Raw genomic sequence first — 7,441 nt, 5'->3', positions numbered from 1 at the left:
TGGATGGAGATGTAGGGAGAGGTCAGGGGGGATTTGAACCTGCAACCCCTAACTTGAAAAACCAACTCTCTAACCACTAGGCCACGGCTGCAACAAAACACCACCCATCGATTCTTGTCAGAGGTTTTTTTTTTTTTTTTTTTTTACAAATGAACTCACCACAATAAGGGTGATGCTGACTAGACAAACTAGTAACCAACAGGTGTCTGTGCATCTGGTCTGGTTTCTTGGTCAGGATTTTTTTTTCCAACCAACATGCTATCCTTCTGTGGGGTTTCCACCAGATGCTCTCTCGTCTCAACTCTAAAGAGTCCACTGTGAGTAGCAGCATGTTAGTATTCACTCTAGCTGGGCATGTTTGTGGTTTGAAGTAATCTTGATTCTTAAGTCAGTCAGTTTTTGTCAGAGCTGGAGACTTGTGATTTGGAGAAATCTGGGGTGAGTTTCTCAAAAGAGAAGTTGTTAGCCTGTTAGCAACTCCAGTAGTTGCCAATGGGAAAATGCATTGAAAACAACAAAGTAGCTAATGTAGTGAGCAACTTTGTTTTTGAGAAATTCACCCCTGTGCTATAAAAACACCTGACCTTCTCCTCATTGTTGCAGTCATACCCAGGAGTGTTGTTCAGGGGGGTAAAGTGTAACTGAGTCACCACCAGTACCCCATGTATATCTAGGGGACCCACACACAGTCCGATTTATGAAGATATATGGCTGTGGAGGGGGGTCCATTGGAGCTGATCACTGGTCAGTGGTCACCATAACCCATCCTCTCTCTAAACCAGTGTTTCCCAACCAGGGGTACGGGTACCACTAGGGGTACGCGAGCACCCTGCAGGGGGTACGTGGAAAAATTTACAAATGCATGTGGAATAGTCACATTGGCATATAGAGCATGAGTGAGGGGTACTCATCTTAGGACAAAAAGGCTTAGGGGGTACACAAGACAAAAAAGGTTGGGAAACACTGCTCTAAACTAAAAAAAAAATGTGCTTCATGCATTACAGCATCCCCCTCTACCATTACCTAGTCTACCTCTGTTGCTCAGCCCAATAGAGAACAACTGTTCCTATTCCCATGCACAACCAGCCTACATTGCTGTATGCTTTTATTGTCACTATCATAGGTCATATAATGTCATCACATGTAACGTCTAATATGTAGGGCTTGCTCATAAAGTTTGTCAAAATGTTGAAGTGCCCTCTATGAGGCCTTCCTTTCTTTAATTTTTTCCCGTCTTGGCAAAGCGGGTGTTTGTTTTGCAGAATAACTGTTCAAAAACAGACGTGATGCATTCTGTTCGGAACAGGACGTGGACGCAGCCTACCCTGTGCGTCAAGGAAGACAGCCGCGGCCCAAAGAGACTTGGCAGGAGAGGTCAGGTAACTTGGAAGAGAACTTCTGAGGCCCTGAATGCCGCCGCATGGTGACGCTAGTCTATTTCTTGAGCTTTTGGTCACACACACACACACACACACACACACACACACACACACACACACACACACACACACACACACACTGGGTCTAACGCATGTCTTACAAAACATTTTATTGCCTGGTTAAACACTCAGCCTTTTGAGTTTTTGTGACTAATTTGAACGTTATGATAACGTTATAAACAACGCATGATGAACACTAGAGCCCTTTCACCGCACTGTTGCCAACCGCCAGGCAGACATCCAGGAAAAAGTAGCGAATGGCGCGGCTAAGAGGCGCTACCGCATCACTAGGTTGCTCCACAGGTTCAGCAAGCAGATGAGGTCACGCTGCAAAAGCCAACGGTGCTATTTTTGTTGCGGCTGCGATGATGTAGTGGCCGAGAGATTCTCAAGAAGTAGCCACAGCGCTGGAGCTGGCTTGCTTGCTGTCTGGTAACGGTTGCTTGGTAAATTCCTATAACACAAAGCTTCCTTGGATGCTGCCAACAACAACCCATAAGTGGCAACTGGCAAGTTTCAAATTCACATCCCGGCGTGAAATGATCTCTTACTGTTGACTTGACCTAATACTTTCACATAAATATTATCCTAAGCAAGGGGAGTATTGCGGCACCATTGTTAGCGCTGTTTGTTTAAGCGGGAAAAGTTGAATCCACTTTGGTGTGTTTGTTCCTGCCACCTCACGAACTCTGTGTTTGAACTGGCGACATGAAGACAGTCTATTTTCAGTTAGTGGAGTAAAAATAGAGGGGTGCACATTCTTTCAAGTTCGCCACGACAAAGCAAAAGTGGAGATGTAAGGAAGACATTTGAGTTTTTATTTACATTCCCCATAGACCTGTTGTAGCCTAATAGGCTGCTGAAAATGCAGGCCTAACCTGTGTAATGTAATTATTAGCCAATAAACAAACTAGGCCTACCCGGCACATGTATTAAATCTGATGGATAACCATTCATTACAGCACCTACCATATCACCAATCACGCGTAAAATATTTTTTTTAGTTATGGATTAATCTCTTAGGGATTAGCATACACAAACAGTCCCCAATGAAATGTAATGTGGGGGCATACTCCAGATATATGCTGCACAGATATCGAATATCCATGGCACGCTGCTGAAAGTATGATCATTTGCACTTGGTGTGGGTGAAAAGTGCGTGCGTAAAACGACAGGGCTTCTATTCAGACAGTTGTCATGGTTGACACGGCTGACCCCAAACATTTACATAGCCTACTGTCATTGAAGGTAAAGCCTTTGACTGAGCTCTAAATCGCTCAGTCATGCATGCTTCGGGATGTGAATGGAGGCAGCTACAACTAGTGCAGTGGTATGCCATTTAGTTATCGCAGTTTTTCAAACAATATGAACCAAGTCATTCATTGGGAAGCTACGTATTATAGATGCCATACAATTCACGAGAAACTAGTTCATAAAAATACTAGGATACTATTTCAGCAGTAGGTCAATGGCATATAGCATACATGCACCTAAATTACCAGATCAACGGATATAATACTGTACACGCACATGGATAAATAGTTTGGTCCAAGTAATCCGTTTGAATGAATGAAAGAATGAATGAGAGACTCTAAACAATACATGAGGTCGGTTTCGTGTGTGTGCGTCAGCACGGGATTTGGTCACTCCAAGTCTGCACTTTAATCTGCAATAGGCTAGAGCAGCAAGGTGGCTCTGCACTTCGACTGGCTTGCTCATGTTAAAAGTAAAACTATGACCGACGCACACGAACACGTATATCTGGACTTTTATAACATCATGTTGCCAGCGTAGTTCCTCTCACAATTACGCACGGTTGACTCGCCGCATAGCCTACCTCTAGGGCAAGGTATAATTCAAAATTCGCACATATCATTTAGCCTACAAAAATCACTCTTACCTGTCAGTAACCAACGTCGACTTCAGCGCAAGTTCAGTAGTCCATCATTTCCTTCTTGTCAAAGTGAACTCTTTTTGTTGACTCCTGCGCCGTTAACTGGCAACGCCTACATATACACCAGGCTAGACGCCTCGCGCGCTCGCTCTCTCTGTTGCAATATCCGACCACTAGGTTTTGAGAAGGCGGTATTGATCAACAGAAAGTTCTTTGAATTGTGTCCCGACACAGTGCGTGCGTTCATGTTGCTGTCACGAAGATCTGTGACAAAATGAAAACAGAAAGTGACTTAAAACTAAATTTAGCCGATGGAGAGCAATGCCAAATAAATTTTACACTGTAGAGAAAAAGAGGTAGAAGACAGGGACGGATCATGACTCCATGGGCCCCTGGGCCAGACAACAAGAAAGGGCCCCCTCCAGATGTTAGAGACCCTATATTGTTGGTCATTCAGGTGTTTTCCCCTGAAAATATGTGAAAATAGAGTTGTTAAAAGTGTGATTTTACACAACATGAGAATAGAAATGTAGAGGAATGGGCTTCAGGGCCCTCTGGACTCTTGGGCCCCTGGGCCTGGGCCCGGTAGGCCCTTGCAGTAATCCATCCTTGGTAGAAGAAGAATATTATTATAATGATGAAGTGCAGTTCAACAGACAAACAATCATGAGACAAACATCAACTGAGTAAATCTGAAAGGCATCAAAAAGAACAGTAGGCCTAATTATACAACCCTCTCCAACATAAACTCTAAGAGTTAACCACAGTGACATGTGTCATTTGTTTAATCGGCATTCTGAGAGTAAAAAGGCCAGTGGCATCAGTGGCAAAACTAGGGCTACATTGTTGGCCGGTTCTCTCTCTGCTGAAAACACTCAACTACATCATAACAACATTGCTATGACAATGCATTACACATGCATGATGTAATACAATATTTCAGTCATCATACAGATCTTCTCCTACTCTTACCTGACATTGTAGAAGGCCGTAGGTTATGTGAAATGGATGCTGTTAAAAATGGATGGCTGTTGTTAATGCTAACTTTGGTCATATGATCCAACCTTCCTATTGTGCAGAGGCGTACCAATTCAAATAGCTATATCTTCAACGGTCTGAGAGGATTCTCATTCATCCAGGTCATCTTAGTCAAAAGAGTTTAATGAAGTCTGATTCTTGCTCATTACAGAGGCCCAGCTATGGCTCAAGCAACTGAGCACTGGACTGATATGCCGGCAACCCGGGTTCGATTCCAGCACTGGATTGTAATAGAGTAGAGTAGAGCAGTGTTTCCCAACCAGGGGTACGTGCACCTACGCAAGCACACCTCAGGGGGTATTTGGAAAAATGTAATAATAACAAATATGTGGAATGTAGTCACATTGGGATAGAGGAACAGATATAGAGCATGAGTGAGAGGGGTACTCATCATATGACAAAATTGCTTAGGGGGTACGCAGGATAAAAAAGGTTGAGAAACACTGGAGTAGAGTAGAGCAGAGTAGAGTAGAGTAGAATAGAGTAGAGTATCATTTATTGATCCCGAGGGAAATTAAGGTGTCAAGTAGCATACATACATAATACGGAAGAAGAGACAACAACGCAACACCCCCAGGATGAGGTCTTTCATGGTTGTTTGTTGGGTGATGTTTAAGGGTGAAAGGGATCGCCACTACTGTAAGTCTTAGCTGCTATTTACCCTCTTATAGGCTTGGGGGCTCAAAGCGGCTGTCTGCCTAGCCTGGTGACAAGATGCGCCTCTGCGAATATGGATGGGTGCCTTAGCTCACCACGACACAACACCCCCAGGATAAGGTCTTTCATAGTTGTTTGTTGGGTGCTGTTTAAGGGTGAGGTTAAGGGATCGTCACGGCAGCCTCATGCTGCTCTTGTGACTCCTTAATGGCCTGTGTGACACTCTGTGGCGCGAGGATGAGGCCCCGCCATTTAGACGTCGCTTTCCAGCCATGGCCTGGGGGCACTGTGGTCACTGCATGCGGATGTCAGGACTGCAGGGGGTCAAGGTGGTCAGATGACCGAGAGAGAGAGAGAGAGAGAGAGAGAGGCGCCCGTCTGATGGATTATTTGCTTCAGGGGTGTCGAAATGGGTCCAGGGGCTGGCCTGGGACAGAAAAAAAATCGGACCGGGTATTTTCAGCCAAGACCGGTTCGCCAGGCACTGAGAGAGAGAGCTGAAAAGAAAATAAAGGTCCGCAACACTGTTAAATGCTCCCTAATATTTAATGTTGTGCAATTAAATATTAGGGAGCATTTAACAGTGTTGCGGACCTTTATTTTCATTTCAGTTATCTTACGTTTAGTCCAGCACCTGTGCCACTGATGTGCGCGCATTCTTTGACTTTCTGGACTAAGAGAGAGAGACCATGGAGCCTGTGACAACATTATTCGTCTAATGTGAACTAATGTCACCACAACAGTCAGAGTCAGCAGCTTAATCTTTTTTTTTAAAACTTTTTTTTTGGTCTCTTTGACTCCATCCATGACAGGACAGTGAAGACGGTGACAGGAAGCGAGCGGGGAGAGAGAGACGGGGAAGGGCCTGCAAAGGACCCAGGCCGGGAATCGAACCTGGGTCAGCCGCATGGCAGACGAGTGCCCCAACGTTCGGAAAGGCAGGGCCCAAAATGCTTAATCTATTATCTGACTCGGAGAGGCCTGTTGAAATCGCAGGAGGACTGATACCACTTACATGTAGGAGAGGGCCAGGACAAAATCATCAACAGTTCACCGGGCAAATGCCCCCGTATGCCCTTTGGCCAATCCAGCCATGGCCAATGGGCCCCATTTTTACACGTCTCATTGACATTTGTGTATGTTGTGCTTTTATGGTTAACACAAGTTTGCTCTACAGTGGGTGCAGTGTTCTACACTGATGATCATTGCGTGTGAGGAAGAGGCTGTATTGTGTTTGTGACTTGGACGTTGCACTCTACATACAGCTACACAATAAAAAAAAATGGCAACAGGGTAATATTGGTAACACCTTATTTTAGGGAAACATCTATTAGCACTAATACATACAATGTGCCTGTATAAGTAACTTGTAAGGCATGTACAAAGCAAAATCAAACATTTGTTAGGCATGTATTCGCAAATGTCTTGTTCATGCACAATAAGGGATTTATTACCAATTTAACCTTAGTAAGGACCTAGTAGGCCTTAGCGTTTGCTTAGTACATGCCTTACAAGTTACAAGTTATGCAGGCATTAACATTGTATGTATTAGTGCTAATAGATGTATCCCTAAAATAAAGTGTTATACCAAACAAAAGGAAACGGCACATTTCTACATCTCATTGTGACTTGTCAGTTGAGTCCCACATACACAGTGTGTAGAGCCCTGCTAGGCTATGTGCCCTACTACTCCTCAGGCTACACAGTCGAGCTACACGATAACATGTATTGACACTTCATCTAAGGTTTCATGTGTGACCTCTAAGACGTGTTAAGGAAATTCAGGGTACGTATTCTCAAATTTCTCGTTATTTGGACAAAAAAGCCTCAATATTGATATGATTTTGTTTAACACACAATTTGTACTACATATAGGGTTTATGACTTATATAAAATGTATAATTTATACTTATACACCTATTCAAGCCATCATTTTTTTAGACATGTATTCATTTACATGTGAACCAGAAAACAAAAAGTTTAACCTAAAATGTTTGTTTACACACACACACACACACACACACACACACACACACACACACACACACACACACACACACACACACACACACGCACACGCACACGAACAAACCATTTCTTATAACTGCAGGAGACTTAGAGAATGTCAAAGACGAAACTGAAACGCTGAGATTGTGAATGTCGAGGAACTACGTATATGTGGATCAACACAGGTGACGTAAGAGGTGACATAACCGGGGGTTTTGGTGGTGGATCTCTAGACATGGGCCTGTGATGAACCAAGTACACTTCACAGAAATGGGGAAGCCAGTGTTGACACTGGATAATAATGTCACGCACATCGAATTAAGGTGTAGTGTGGTAGACTAGCATTATGTCAGACCTAATGCAACTAAGAAACTATAGCAACAATGTAATTTGGTATTTATTAGTC

Source organism: Engraulis encrasicolus, chromosome 1 (assembly GCF_034702125.1).
Source record: "Engraulis encrasicolus isolate BLACKSEA-1 chromosome 1, IST_EnEncr_1.0, whole genome shotgun sequence".
Classification (NCBI taxonomy): Eukaryota; Metazoa; Chordata; class Actinopteri; order Clupeiformes; family Engraulidae; genus Engraulis; species Engraulis encrasicolus.
Note: the sequence above shows the minus strand (reverse complement) of the source record.